Raw genomic sequence first — 14798 nt, 5'->3', positions numbered from 1 at the left:
CTACAACTGTTACAGTGTTATTAACTGGCTATAACCTAATACAAAACAAAAAGTTAAGAAGAAGTGGGGTCTAAAGTAAGTGTCAGATGGCAACTCCAGTATGAGCAGGGAACATTGTTGTACACGGTGGGCGTGAGGTCGGGGGAGCAGTTTCCCGTGATGGTGGTCCCTTCACTGCAGCCTTTGCAGAGACAGGTACTAGCCACTGACTAGGTCTCTTTGTGAAGGAGACGAATAGTGGAGAATCTCATGAAAACATCATGTGATTCAGAAAAATGATTCTTCTGAAATCAATCTCCCATATAGTCTTCAATATTTAGGCTTTTTGCAAAAAGCAGTAGCAGACTTCGATGTATTCTTACTTTTTATACTGCTAAATTTATGTTTTGGATTATCCCTACCATTGTCTCAGGCATGGAGATGGCCTTGACACCTTCTCTGATTCGTTGATTTGCCTGAACTGTTTAATATTCTTGAGGGAGTTTTAGCATCCTGGCTATGGTCTCTGACTCAGACTGCTTGTGTCCAGGTCCCAGCTGCATTGCTTTTTAGTGGAATGACCTTGGGCAACTTCTCTCTGTTGCAGCTGCCTCATCTTTCTGATGGAGATGGTAATGGTACCTGCCCCAGAGGGTTATTAGAAATCAATGAGAGATTCTTTGTTCAATACATGCAGAGAGTGAGCTGTAAATGTGAGCTGTGAATTATAATAAGGCTGTTCTATTTGCAGTTTATGAAGCTGAGATACATCACATCCATATAGGCATTGTTATTATCTTAGTAAATTCTATAAAACTTCATTTCCAGTCACAAAAATAATGACATGGGATCCACTTGGAAATCATCGGCAGAAACTGGCTCGAGTAGCACAGAGATCATTGTATGCCATAAAGACCACACCAATCCGGATGAAGCCACCATCAGATTGCTTTCTGTTTAAGGGGTGGTGAACTGCAAGTTCTTTTAGTTCTTTTTTTTTGCATTTGCCAAATGAAATTGGGTTCCGCCTTCAAAGTCAAAGCTGTCCAAGAAAGGTCACAAAGTGAGGATCACACTTTCACTCTAGAAGCCTTCTGCAGGACACCAAAACCTTAGAATTAGGCTGTGCACAGCTGAAAAGGAAAAATAGGTTAGAATACCTCAAAGCGGTTTCCCATGTACACTTCCCCAAACAAGAGGTTCTAACTCAGACCACATCCAAGTTCAGTTCAAAACGTAAGTGGTAGCATGGACTTTCCAAACTCGGTAAATGAAGTGACCATGTCTCCCCCAGTAAGCGCAGCATTCTCCATCGTCCTTGTAGACACGGCCTGGCACCGGTGCCGCTTCAGCAAGAAACTTCAGCCACCTCCATACACCCTGCCAGTTCCAGCTCTGTGGGAAGTTGGGTTATGGTGGGTTGCACCGTTGCCCCTGCCCCCTCGAAATCCACCCCAGAAACTACAGCCTCGGAGGAACCTCCCTGACACCCCGAAGGTCTCCGTGTTGAGCTTCCTCTTCTCAGCCCACGTCGTCCGCCTGGAACTGGTCTTGAGTTCAGAGGAGATGTTGTCAAAGGACTTGGACTTGTAGTAGCACCAGGGTCCCAAGTGGTCCTCCTCAGCAGGGGCCTCTTCACTCTGGGTCACCACGTCCAGGTCCTTCTCTTCCCCTTTCTCAGCTTTGTCATCTTGAAAATTCAGTTTCTTCTTAAATTCCTTGTCCAGCTCTTCTCGGCTAAAGGCATCTGCCCTCTCAAAATCAAAGTTGCCTTCAAACTTGATTGTGTTTTCCTTGATGTTAGTTGGACAGCTTTGCCCTCCGGAGCTGTTCCTTGTTCATCTGTTCCCTGAGCGCCTCCTCTGAGGTCTTCTTTTCTCTGTCATTCACCCTCCGTTGAGTTTGCACAGCTGCCTCTGAGCTACATTGGTGGCGGCCTTGCTGCGGGTGGGGCTGGGCACCTGTTGAGCTGCATGCCCATGGTGCCCTAGCCAGGTAACAGCTTCTTGGAGTTCAAGTTATCAAGAGATCCAGTCTGGATGGCCTGCTCCACCATGGGGCTCTTGCTGACTGAGACAGATGGAAACCCAAGGAGGCCGGCATACTGCTGGCTAAGCAGGGAGCTAGCCACCAGCTGGCTGTAGGGTGGCATGCCTCAGAAGGGGCTGTAAGGCACCTGTGGCTGGAAGGATGAGCCCAAACCAAGCCCAGGGAAGATTGAAGGACAGCAGGATCCTGAGGGAGCGTGTGCTGAGCTTTTGGAGGTTCACACACAGTAATATCTTTGACATCACTTCCCCAGAAGATGATGTACTCATAAATCTCCTCTCTAGGGGGGTGGAAGGCCTATCTGTGGGACGGTCTTCAGTACCAAAGGACCTCACTTTGGCAAGCTCCACGGTGGCGTTGTCCCAGTTGATGGTGTAGAGGATGCCCTTGTAGCGGATCTGCGCCTTGGAGATGACGCTGATCTTGCTGCCCAGGTTCAGGGTGCCTGAGGAGCTGCTCATGGCGGCGGTTGCCCAGCCAGGCCCAGCCCACTCGCCTTCACGCGGTGGCCTCGTCACCCTCTCCTCGCGGCCATTGGTGCCGCCTTACTGCCACCCGAGGGCCTGCCTGGGGACCAGGGGGCCTCTTTTAGTTCTTGACATTGTTCTTTCTCACGGAGTCAGTGGCTGAGCTTGGGTTGGGGCAATTATCCGGGCGTATAATCAGATAACATTGGAACACAAGTTCAAGGGAAAAGACAAATCAGTCTTAACTTTTTTCCTTCCTGTGCTTTTCTCATTAGGGTCCAGGGGGGTCTTCTTCCTTATTGAATATGACCTTTTGAGAAATTTAGTTTCCATCTTTCCCAATAGAATCATTCTTCTTAGGGAATTAAATTTGCTTCAAGTTTCTGTCTCTTCTGCTCAGTTTAAAAGATGAGGCCAGGGCCCTGTGGGTGTTTTGTTATTGATATCTGCTATTTTTTACTCTCAGCTCTGTCGTTAAATTGTATTATGGTAGGCGGCATCTCCTAGGCCCGGTCTTTTAACATAATTTGCCTTAAGATGTGTTGTTTGCCTAGGAACACGCAGTATCTATGTTCCAAGCATAGCATCACTGGGGACCAGACTTGACTTGCAAACAGAACCAGGCACTGAGGCCTGTGGTAGCCACCTAGATAACAGGACTGAATGTTGCCGGTCAGAATTCTCCTCCTTGTATATTCTGTGTGGCCTTGGCAAGTTCCTGAATTCCTCTGGCTCTAAGATTGCTCTCTGATCTCTACATTCCTTGCTAGCCCTCTACTTCGTTAGTGCAGTTTCCAAACTCAGTTTTGTGGTCAGTTAATCTTTGTGTTGGGGTTGGGCATTCTCTCATCGAATAAATTTAGAAAATGCATCTTACTTTATTTTTCTCTCAAAGAGTTACAAGGCACACATGCTGCATGTTGAACAATGCTTAATGAAGCATTTCTCAAATATAGGTGAATATGTAATTTTTTTATTGGTTAATTTTGGTTTCCTGGGAAGACTTCTGAAGAGCATCTTTTGGGAAAGATTTCTGCTGCAGTTTCCTCAGGTGACTGAGTTATGTAAGGTAAAGAACACACAGCAGTGTCTCTGATTTTAGAATGACAATGTAAGTGTACCATTGCCTTTTAATTGGAAGACAGTTGTGTAAACAGTTTTTAAGCAATAGGTGTCTGCATTCTGATAAACTGCCAGAGTATCTCTGGTTCAGCTAACAGAAGTCAAATTTGGAGGCCCATGAACAGGAAGGAACTATTTTATTGGCTAACTCTTCAAAAAGTCAAAGTTTCCATGTTGAATCATGTCCCACCCCCTCTCGGGGCTGTCCTGCCTTATAAAAGGCAGGGAACCCAGGCAAGTAGCTAGAATCCTGTTTTAGCCTCAGAAAAGTGCTACAACACTACACATGGCTTCTTCTCCTCCCTTTCATTTAAAATCAGTTAGGGATTATAATATGAGATTTCAAAGAAATAGGAAAAACTAGCTTTCATTAGAATTGAAATGAAAACTAATGAGAAAAAAAATGCAACTATAAAAGACTTATGTTCTATCCTTATGGTAACAATCCTGAGACACTAACACAAAAGCATTAGGGCTAAACTCTGAAATCAGTCATGAGCATGTTGGGCATTAGGCGTAATCAGAAGATTTCAATAAATGCAACTGGCCTTTTGGCAGCAGCTAACATATGACAGCTCTGCAAAAGCCAAGCATTTTATCAACGAGTGGTCCAGTTGTGATCTTTTGCCTGGCGCCTGGTGCTTTGGCCAAGTCAGGAGGATGTTATCAGGGGTACAGAGTTCCAGGCAGTGGCCTGGACTCAAGGAAGGGAGGGTGGGGTGACCCCAGAGTATGGCCCAAAGCCATTTCAAAACAAATCAAAAAACCCACCTAGACGGAGAAGAAAGTAAGCTGAGAATGTTGAATTAATCAAGCTTTATATTTAAACAATGTGATCACGTAGTCTTTCCTTTTCATTGGGTAAATTATGTGCCTTATGTTAAATTACTGTTTCAGAATGGGTGCTGGAGTTTGTGTCTCTTGCAGGAATCAAATGATCTGCTCTCACATTTAAAAGAGTTATGCTAGTTTCCTTCTATGTCTTAGCCTATAAATGCATCTGATGCTGGGGATATTTGTCCTAAGTATCTTTTCCCATTTAAACAGTCTTCATAACATTTCTAATTTGCAAAAGCCTTGGTGTTCAAAAATAACTGGGAAAAAAATCGGACTGTGGGTGGTGGGTAATCCAGCCCTGCATCAGGGCATTACTGATTACTAAAGGAAAAAAATGCCTCTTTCCTGAACCTTACCGGATGGGGCCATTGTTTTCAGACAGCCTTTACCTAATACAAAAGGACTCAAAGTCCATGACTGGCCTCAGACCAGCATTTTGTCTGGGAACAACATCCAAAGCCATGATGAACAACCAGGCTGATAGTAAAATGAGCCTCCCCAAGTTGGAGTATTTTTGTTAAATCCTAGTACAAAAAAAAAAGTACTAAAAGCCCATCTGGTGAGATGATAATTCATTAAGTGAAAAGAAGAGGCAGAAGGCTTGGGAAAATCGATCCTTTTCTTTCTTTGTCTCCTGTGTTTGAGTTATTGTGCAATCACAGAGATATAAATCTGGATTCAGAGCAGCGGAAAACCCATGGAACGTTTCGGGCATGTTTTAATAGTGTCTTTGCAACAAGGATGGTGTTCTGCAGCTGTGATGTCAGTGAACTGATGTGCTGTTTGGAGTGGTCTTTAGAATTAGCACAGGAGACAGAGTGGGGAGGGTCAGGAGATGAGGACTCTGTGCTGGAGGAAGGAGCTAGACTCCAGGAAACTCCTCATTCTTCCTGAGCTGCTGTGACACACCCTCGGGGTGGCACACCCTCCCTGGAGTCCAGCTCAGCCCACAGACTCATGGAAGGAGAACCAGGGCCCAGGCCTCCCCTTTGAGGAGTGGATGTAGCGCTTCTGTGTGTCAGCCACCTCGGGAAGGAAAGCTGAAGACTTAGAGCTTTGTGCACGTGACCTGGGAACCCATTGAGCTCATGGACCCTCATCACATCCTCAAAGACCACCAAGGTTTGGCTGTCTTTTTCATAAACTTGTCACGTGTGCTGTCTGGGGTGGGCTGTGCATTTAAAGCTGAGGAGAGCTGCAGGGACTTTTCATTGGTTAAAATAGTTGTGCACTTATTATATTAACCCTTGAGGTTAATACAAACACATGCTTGTATAATATGCATATGTTATTTACTAACATACTTATGTGCTGTGCTAAGTTGCTTCAGTCATGTGCGACTCTTTGCACCCCTATGGACTATAGCCCTCCAGGCTCCTCTGTCCATGAGATTCTCCAGATAAGATTACTGGAGTGGGTTGGCATTTCCTTGATCTTCCTGACCTAGGGATCGAACCTGAGTCTTTTATGTCTCCTGCATTGGCAGGCAGGTTCCTTACCACTGCAAGTGGGTTTTTTTTACCACTATTTAAGTATATTTATAAATATTATTATTTACTACTCTTTAAACATTTATAAATATCATTAGAATGGGGTTTTAAAAAATGGATATGACTATTATGTAGCAGGAGTCCAGCTCCATTAAGTTAAATTTGGGTAGGTTGGTCTGTTGGAGCACACTGGGGGTCCTCAGTGACTGTGAGTGAGAATCTGTGACCTGCATTTTGCTTATGTACTCTTTCCCATCTCCATGCCAGTATATCTGTGTTAACATAGCTTTGAGGTGAATTCTCCCATCTCCTTATGTTATGTTGTTTTTGTCTGCGTAGATTGGGTACAACGGACACTTTGTTTGAGCTAGGGGTTGGCTTAAAAATATTCACAACCTAAAAGCTGAGAGTTATGTTTCATTCAGTGGAAATTTTTAAGACTTCAATACCAGGAGGCAGCATCTCAAGTAACCCTGAGAGAACGTCTCTGAGGAGGCAAGAGGAGGAACCAAGTTACATAGAAGTTTTGCAACAAAAAAGCAGGTCGTCTGAACGTGAAAAATTATTGCTAATTAAAGAAAACTAGATATCCCAGCTTAAGGAATTTAGCACGTTTATTTGTATGGGAAGGTACAAGAGTCTGGGCTCACCGAACTTATTCCTTTCATATGCACCTCAGCTATCTGGGGCCAGTAGCCTGTGTTTTTCACATCCTGAGCTCCCTTGGGGCTCACCACAGGGAGTGGCTGCAGTCTTGTGGCTGCTCGATGGCAGGTATTCTCCTTCCTGAGTGCCCTGAGGGCTCACCAACTCACCTTGGAGGGCTATGATCACTGATGACTGTGACATCCTTATTTACTGATGTGGCAGGAAATATTCCATTTTCATAGGGATGCTGTCCCTAGGATGCATCCCTTACAGTTGTGCTTTATGAGACAGTTGGTACCCTGGGGAGAATGGCTTCAGGAGGGACCCAGCTCCCCTGCTCAGCATCCCCAGGGACCCACAGCCAACGCCACAGCCTCAGAGGCATCCCAAGGCGATCTTTCAGGCTGCTGTATTGAAACCAGCAGACCATATCAATTCATGCTGATTCTTTTGATACTAGACCTTAGAGCAAGTGATCGTAACTTGTTTTGGTTTCTGGAGAGTAGACTATCAGGTAATCAATCCCATGTAAGGCAGAAACGCTTTGTACCTCCCACCTTTACTTGTGAAGACTCTGCTCTTCTCTGTTTACCAGGACCTCCGGTGAGCTCGAGTTTGCCTTCCTGTAGGACTAGAGAGCCAGAGCGTGCTCCACTTCACATGTACACACTCACCGAGAGGTATAAAGGAATTGAATGTTGGCATGCTCTGTAACTGATGAATAATTCATGAGGGCTTTCTGTGCCATAAAATTTCCTCCTGTAAATGAACATTACTTTGAAAGACAATGCTGACTGAAAAATCTGGAAATGTGGCATCATGTTCTTTAATGATCCGCCTTCAACATTTACTGGGAAGGCAAAAGTTGACAAACATCAGAATAATTAAACTGAAAGCTGACAATGGCCCTGGGTGGGCAGGAAGCCAGCAACTTAGTCACAGCTTTTTCTTCCCCAATTCATTCTAAAGTGTAACATCACCTGATGTTTACAAAAGGCCTCTGGATTCTTTGGCACTCTCTGGGCTTTCTTTGAAGATAGAATCTGAATGTTAATGATAACACTGTACATATTAATTAGTATTAACAGAGTACTGATATTTAGAGTTGGAAACTATGATTCGATGGCTTTTCTTAACTGAAACGGGTCTTAGAGATAAAACTAGACTGTCTCAAGATGTCTATATTTCTCTATTTGAATAAATTTGAAACCCTCTGTTTTCCTTGCACTGTAAAAAGGGTAGGTTTTAATTTTGATTTCCAGGAAAGATAAGGAAGGTTTTGGAAAATCTTACATGACAGAGAGATTATAAACAGAATAAGTTTATAGCAGAGTAAGTCATGTCAGATTATATTTTTAGTGGTCACCAGAAAGAAAAAGAAATTTTTCTTTTAAAAGAATTTCATTTTTTCTTTTTTTCCATGTTTCCTGCTCCCCTCCTTTCCATGGTATATTTTTAATGCATTTGGAATCTTTCCACTTGCTACTGGCTGGAATCTATGGAGAGTGTATCCCCAGAACCCTCAACAGTTGACTTGAATCTCAGTCATAATTAAATTGGAAGCTGACAAATTATTCTGAGGCTTAAAAAGAGGCACACATTATGTTCCTAACAAGGAGTTTCACTCCTCTGCTTTGTTTTAAAAGTACTCTCCATACAGAATATTGACAATATTTTTAGTGACTCTTTTAAAATAGAAGGGTGTTTTGAAAGGATAGCTAATAAACATGTTTGACTATGCTTAAATTTGGTATCTTACCTGGTAGCTGGGTTCCGATGCTTTAAAACAACCAGGTTTTCAACTCCTCATCCATCCCTCTGTAATGAGTGCATCACCCTGGCCTCTCCTGGAACGTCTTGAAAGCATTAACTACTTAGAGGACTGTTGATATAAGACTTTGATACAGCGATTTACTATCTTCTGCACTAAAGGATATGCTGAGAGCTAGTGTTTGCATACAATTAACAGTCATTTAGGCATCTGAGCCACCCAGCCTCTCTTTCATATTAAAATCTGACTGCTGACACATACTTCTCCATCACTAACCTACTTCAAAGGTTGGGGTCAGAGTAAGGATATTAATTCAGAATATCGAGATTTAACAAGACAACTCTAAATATAATGCATTTCCAAAAAGGGGGGGAACACAGTGTGTTGACTGGCACTCCTTTTAGATTCCCTGTGAGACAGTGGAGTGCTGGGCAGGTTTTACTGCGTCAAGTGAAAAAGTGAAAGTGTTAGTCGCTCAGTTGTATTTGACTCTTTGTGACCCCGCCTTGGACTGTAACCCACCAGGCTCCTCTGTCCATGATACTCTCCAGGCAAGAATACTGGAGTGGGTAGCCATTCCCTTCTCCAGGGTATCTTCCCAACCCAAGGATTGAACCCCAGGCGTCTGGCATTGCAGGCAGATTCTTTACCATCTGAGCCAACAGGGAAGCCCATTTTCTGCTCTAAGAGGTAATCAATAGCTGCCATAATGAATGAGCTCTGTCAAGGTCATTAGCCAGTGGGTCTATTAGAGCATGACATTGCCAGAGATGTGCCCGAGCAGTAGGAGCAGGCCCAGGAGCTCCGAGTGTTGAGTTTGTATAAAGCTCTCAGTGACAAACAGGGCCCTGAGGATTCCTGTCTGAGTCCCACCTCCCCCGCAGTCACTGTTGACAGGCTCCCTGGGCTTGTGATCACACCTCATACCACAAAGATCTGAGTGGAATAGAATCTCCCCGCGCCTGGTATTACTTTTCTTTATAATACTTTGCAGGGGACCCATACCTCATGTGAGGCATGAATGGAAGTGGCAGAAATACAAGGGGAAGCGGGACACACAGTGCTCCTGGGAAATCTCAGGGTGTTAGCAGAGTGGTGTTATTTAGTGGAGACACATCTCTATGGATGATTTTTATATTGTTTTTTTAATTGTATTTATTCATTTGTATTTTTATTTTTTGGCCATGCCCTGTTGGGATGCGGGATCTTAGTTCTCCACCCAGGGATTGAACCCATGCCCTCTACATGGGGAGCTTGAAGTCTTGCCACGAGACCACCAGGAAAGTCCCTCCATGGACTATTTTTAAATGGTTTAAATGGTCCCTTTTGTCTGTTTTTCATATATACTGTGTAGTTCAAATGCACATACAGATTCATGGATTTCATTAGTCACTTCACTTTGGAGGCTCCTGGCCTCACCCACGTCTTTACTTACTTTTTTTTACTTTAAAAGCACTCTTGCCATAACAGTCTGCCTCTAACTGGCAGTTTCATCAGGTAGGATCTGCAGATGTGTCATAGAGCCCTCTCCTGCCTTGGCATTAGAGTGGCCCATTAACCTTCTGTGTGTCATCATTAATTTACTAGGCATCTTTCAGCGGGTGGCAGGCACTGTGCTAGGTATTGTTCAGAACAAATCTCTGTCATTTAGAATTTGTAGTCTTGGAAGTACCACTGGCAGGTGTGTGCCAAAGATGTGCTGGGCAGATAACCAGCATGAGAAGTTAGTAAGGACCAGGGCCTGGTGAAGAATATCAGTATTGGAATAGAAAATGTAAGAAGATGTACTTACCTAAGGGATGTAAATTAGTGTAGCCAGAATGAAAAACAGTATGGAGGGCCCTTAAAAAACTAAAAATACCACTACCGTATGATCCAGCAATCCCACATCTGGGCATATATTTGGAAATGATGAAAACTCTAATTTGAAAAGATACTGGCACCCCAGTGTGCATAGCACCACTATTTACAGTTGCCAAAACCTGGAAGCAACCTAAGTGTCCATCAATAGATAAATGGATAAAAAAGACAGAGAATGAGATGGTTGGATGGCATCACTGACTCGATGGACTTGAGTTTGAACAAGCTCTGGAAGTTGGTGATGGACAGGGAAGCCTGGTGTACTGCAGTCCATGGAGTCACAAAGAATCAGACACAACTGAGTGACTGACTGATACATACGCACGCGCGCACACACACACACACACACACACACACACACATACACACATACACACACAATGAAATATTACTCAGTCATTAAAAAGAATGAAGTTTTGCCATTTGCAGCAATATGAGTGAACCTAGAGATTATCGTGGGCTTCCTAGTTGGTGCAGTGGTGAAAAATCTGCCTGCCAGTATAGGAGATGCAAGAGACACAGGTTCAATCCCTGAGTCTGGAAGATCCCCTGGAGTAGGAAATGGCAACCCACTCCAATATTCTTGCCTGGAAAATTCTACAGACAGAGGAGCCTGGTGGGCTACAGTCCATGGGATCACAAAGAGTAGGATGTGACTAAGCATAAACACAAATATTGTCATACTAAGTGAAATAAGTCAGAAAGAAAAAGACAAATACCTTATGACATCACTGATATGTGGAATCTAAAAAATGATACAGAATGAATTTATTTACAAAACAAAAACATACTCACAGACATAGAAACAAACTTATGGTTACCAAAGAGGGAAGCACAGGGAGGGACAAATTAGGAATAGGAGATTAACATATACACACTACTGTATATAAAGTAGATAAACAACAAGGATTTACTGTATAGCAAAGAGAACTATTTTCATTATCTTAACCTATGATTGAAAAAATCTGAAGAAATGTATATTTGTAACTGAGTCACTTTGCTGTACACCTGAAAGTAACACATCTTTATAAATCAAGTATATTTCAGTTTTTTAAAAGAGAAGATGTAGTCACCTAAATTGGTTAGGATGATAGCTAGGAAAGCCCCCAAGGGCTCCTTGGGATATAAATGACCCCACTGATTTCATCAGGGTGCAATCTGACCACAGGTCACCTCTCACCATGGCTCCAGCACTGGATCAGTATGCCTCTGGTCCTCAGGAATCATCTTTACCCCCTACCCCGCCACTGCCAGAGCCCCAAGGATTGGGGATTTATTTTCCTCTTGCTAAAATGACTATTCTTTGGTGAATTTCAGAGTTATTTTTTCCTAATGTAAATATATGATTTGGGACCTGTAGAAGCAAACTGTGTTCCTTCTGGACACAACGTTAAGTTCTTGAACTCTATAAACAGCGAGATTTTGTTCACATCATGGCTTTGATACCTACTAGCCAAGTAACTGTGAGAAAGTGTCTGCATTTCTCCAAACCTCAGTTTCCGCATCTATAAAATGGAGCTAGTAGGGCAACCTGCTTTATGAGATTGTGAGAGTAAATGAGGATGTTTATAAAACCCAAGGCATGGTGTCTAATTTGCAATAATGAACGGGTTCTAGCATTAGCAATTATGGCACCAACTGAGTAATTCAGCTGCTTCTAAATTATTTTTATTGTTAAATAGAGCTTTGGAATCCATAGGCCTTCATTCTCGTTTGGTTATTTTATTTTTGTGTGTGTGTTTTATTTATTTTAAATTATACAAACATACAAGTGTAAGCTTTCACTGTCAAAATTTCAAATACTTTATGAAAGACAAACCTGGGCGGTAACTACTATCATCAGTTTTATTTATTCATTTTATTTTCACCAAAGTAGTGCATGTTCCTAGTTTTGAAAGTCAAATAGTATCTTCTGTCAAGAATGGGAGACAAAGGAGTAAGAGGCTAGGATTCTGGAGTTTTTCTGGCCTGACTTCCTAATGTGATCAAAACTGATGTTTCTATTAACAGAATGTGGCTCTTTGAGGTGGGATTTTTGACTGTTTTGTTTTTCATCTTTATCGGTGAGGGTCAGTCTCCCGCAGAGAGAAGAAATGGAGGGGGTGTAGAGGTTGACTCTGCCATAAAGACAACATCCCATCTTCCTGTTCACCTCATCTTGTTCATCTCATCCTCATTCTTCATCCTGGCCTTCAGTGGTACTTGGTACCTCGGACACCAGCCTTTCCTGGATTGCCCCGAGAGTTGTCCCCACTCCAAGCTAAGTTTCAGCTTCTCCTCCTTCTTTTCTTATGTCATCCATTCACTTTCCAGCTTCCAAACTGGAAGCTTCCAAACATCTGTCTGCTGACGTTGCTTCTCTCTTGTTCTTTTTGGGGTTCTGTGAAGACACAGAGATAAACACATGTTCACAGAACCATGTTTAGCCAGAAGCTCAAAGTTTCCGTAGATTTTCCCACTCAGTTAATATCTTATACTCTAATTATCTCACATTTCATTCAATCTCCTTCAAGAGAGTTATGAGTTCATTGATATTAGAAACTGTGGTTTTTATATCTTTTAGAAATCTCAGTAATGAATACATGGTGTGTGCTCACTAAATTCTTTTAATTGAGATGACTTTGATATATAACATTGTATAAGTTTCACATGTACAATATTATAATTTGACTTCCAAATACACTATAGTATGGTATATTTGTGTGTGTGCTCAGTCACGTCCAACTCTTTGCAGCCCCATGGACTGTAGCCTGCCAGGCTCCTCTGTCCATGGAATTTTACAGACTATAATTCTAGAGTGGGTTGCCATTCCCTTCTCCAGGGGATCTTCCCAACCCAGGGATCAAACCCACGTCTCTTCCATTTCTAGCATTGACAGGCATATTCTTTGCCACCAGCACCGCCACACCACATCTTTTTTATTCATTCATCTGTTGATGGCCACTTAGGTTGTTTCCATATCTTGACTATTAAAAATAATCCTGGGATAAACATAGGGATGCATATATCATTTTGAATTAATGTTTTTATATTTCTGGAAAATGCCCAGAAGTGGAATAGTTTTGATCGTATGATAATTCTATTTTTAATTTTTTGGGAAATATCCATTCTGTTTTCCATAGTGGCTGTACCAATTCACATTCCTATCAACAGTGTATGAAGATTTCCTTTTCTCAATAGTCTCTACAACACTTATTATTTCTTGTCTTTTGATAATAGCCTTTCTAATGAGTATAAATTGATGTCTCTTTCTGGTTTTGATTTGCATTCCCCTGATGATTAGTGATTCATTTTCCTGTTGCTCATTTATACGTCTTCTTTGGAAAAATGTCTATCCAGATCCTCTGTTTATTTTTTAATCCATTTGTTTGTTTTTGTTGTTGAGTTGCATGAGTTCTTTATAGTCACTAAATTCTGGTTGAGTAGTTGATTGCTTTTCGTATTTGGCTAAAAAGGGGCATCATATATATTACCTTTATTAGTGTGGTCCCATGAAAACCATGCCACTAAAAATATTGCAACTTTTTCTTTTTTGGTTTTAAGATTCCAAGGAATAATAAGTACTAGCTGTAAGCGTGATTAGACAGGATACTCTTCTATCAATTAGCTATTGTTGCTTGATAAGCCATTCCAAAATTTGGAAACTTAAAGTGGTAATCATCCATCATTTTCCATGAGTCTGCAGGGTTGGCAGGGGGTCAGCTGCTTTCTGCTGAATCAGGGGGCAGTTTGGCAGGCTAACATGTTTGGAGGTAGCTCTGCTCTGTACATTGCTCATCCTCCTCTTGGGACCAGCAGACTATCCCAATCATGCCCTCATCACACTGAAGCAGAACAAAGAGCAAATAGAGACACGCTTGACCTCTTTGAACCTAAGCTCGGAACCAGCACGTGGTCACTTTTGTCCTCTTTATTCTGTAGGCCAGAGCAAGTTACATGGTCAAAGTGGGAGGCACTGCAAAATAACACGGCAAAAGGCTTGATACAAGGGAGGAAGATAAACTAGGGCCCCTGAGGCAACCTATCTGGCCTTCTAGACAGTAGCAGCAGCCCCAGCATGAATGGACACTTATTGAGACTCACAGAAATAAAAGTCTTATTATGTCCAGCTAACCTTGCCAGGCTTTCATTTGGATTTAAGAAAAGAGAATTCTAACCCTCAAGGACTTTACTAAGCCATACTTGAGAAAATGATCTACAGATGAAATTAATGAATGAAGTGGTTATAGAGCAAAAAGCTAAGCAATAGATTTTTAACAGTTTGTATGTGACTAGCCTAAAGCAAGGAGAAGGCAATGGCACCTCACTCCAGTACTCTTGCCTGGAGAATCCCAGGGACGGTGGAGCCTGATGGGCTGCCGTCTATGGGGTTGCACAGAGTCGGACACAACTGAAGCGACTTAGCAGCAGCAGCAGCAGCAGCCTAAAGCAAACTTTTGCTGTGGAGGGCAAGATAGTAAATATTTTAGCTTTTGTCAGCTGAGTGGTCTCTGTTGCAGCTATTCAACTATAGTTACAGCACAGAAGTAGCTATAGACAATACACAAATGGATAGACATGACTGTGTCCCAGCAA

At 42.5% G+C, this 14798-nt stretch overlaps 1 protein-coding gene and 1 pseudogene across 1 annotated transcript in view; one reads left to right on the top strand and one right to left on the bottom strand.

Moving 5' to 3' along the window:
* ABLIM1 (actin binding LIM protein 1) overlaps positions 1-14798 on the top strand; it is a 328672-nt gene that overhangs the window by 84876 nt on the left and 228998 nt on the right. The gene's annotated exons all lie outside the window — the stretch shown is intronic.
* LOC139179895 (protein LSM14 homolog B pseudogene) lies at positions 1341-2489 on the bottom strand (annotated as a pseudogene).

Source organism: Bos indicus, chromosome 26 (genome assembly GCF_029378745.1).
Source record: "Bos indicus isolate NIAB-ARS_2022 breed Sahiwal x Tharparkar chromosome 26, NIAB-ARS_B.indTharparkar_mat_pri_1.0, whole genome shotgun sequence".
NCBI lineage: Eukaryota > Metazoa > Chordata > Mammalia > Artiodactyla > Bovidae > Bos > Bos indicus.
This window is presented reverse-complemented; position numbering and strand designations above follow the sequence as displayed.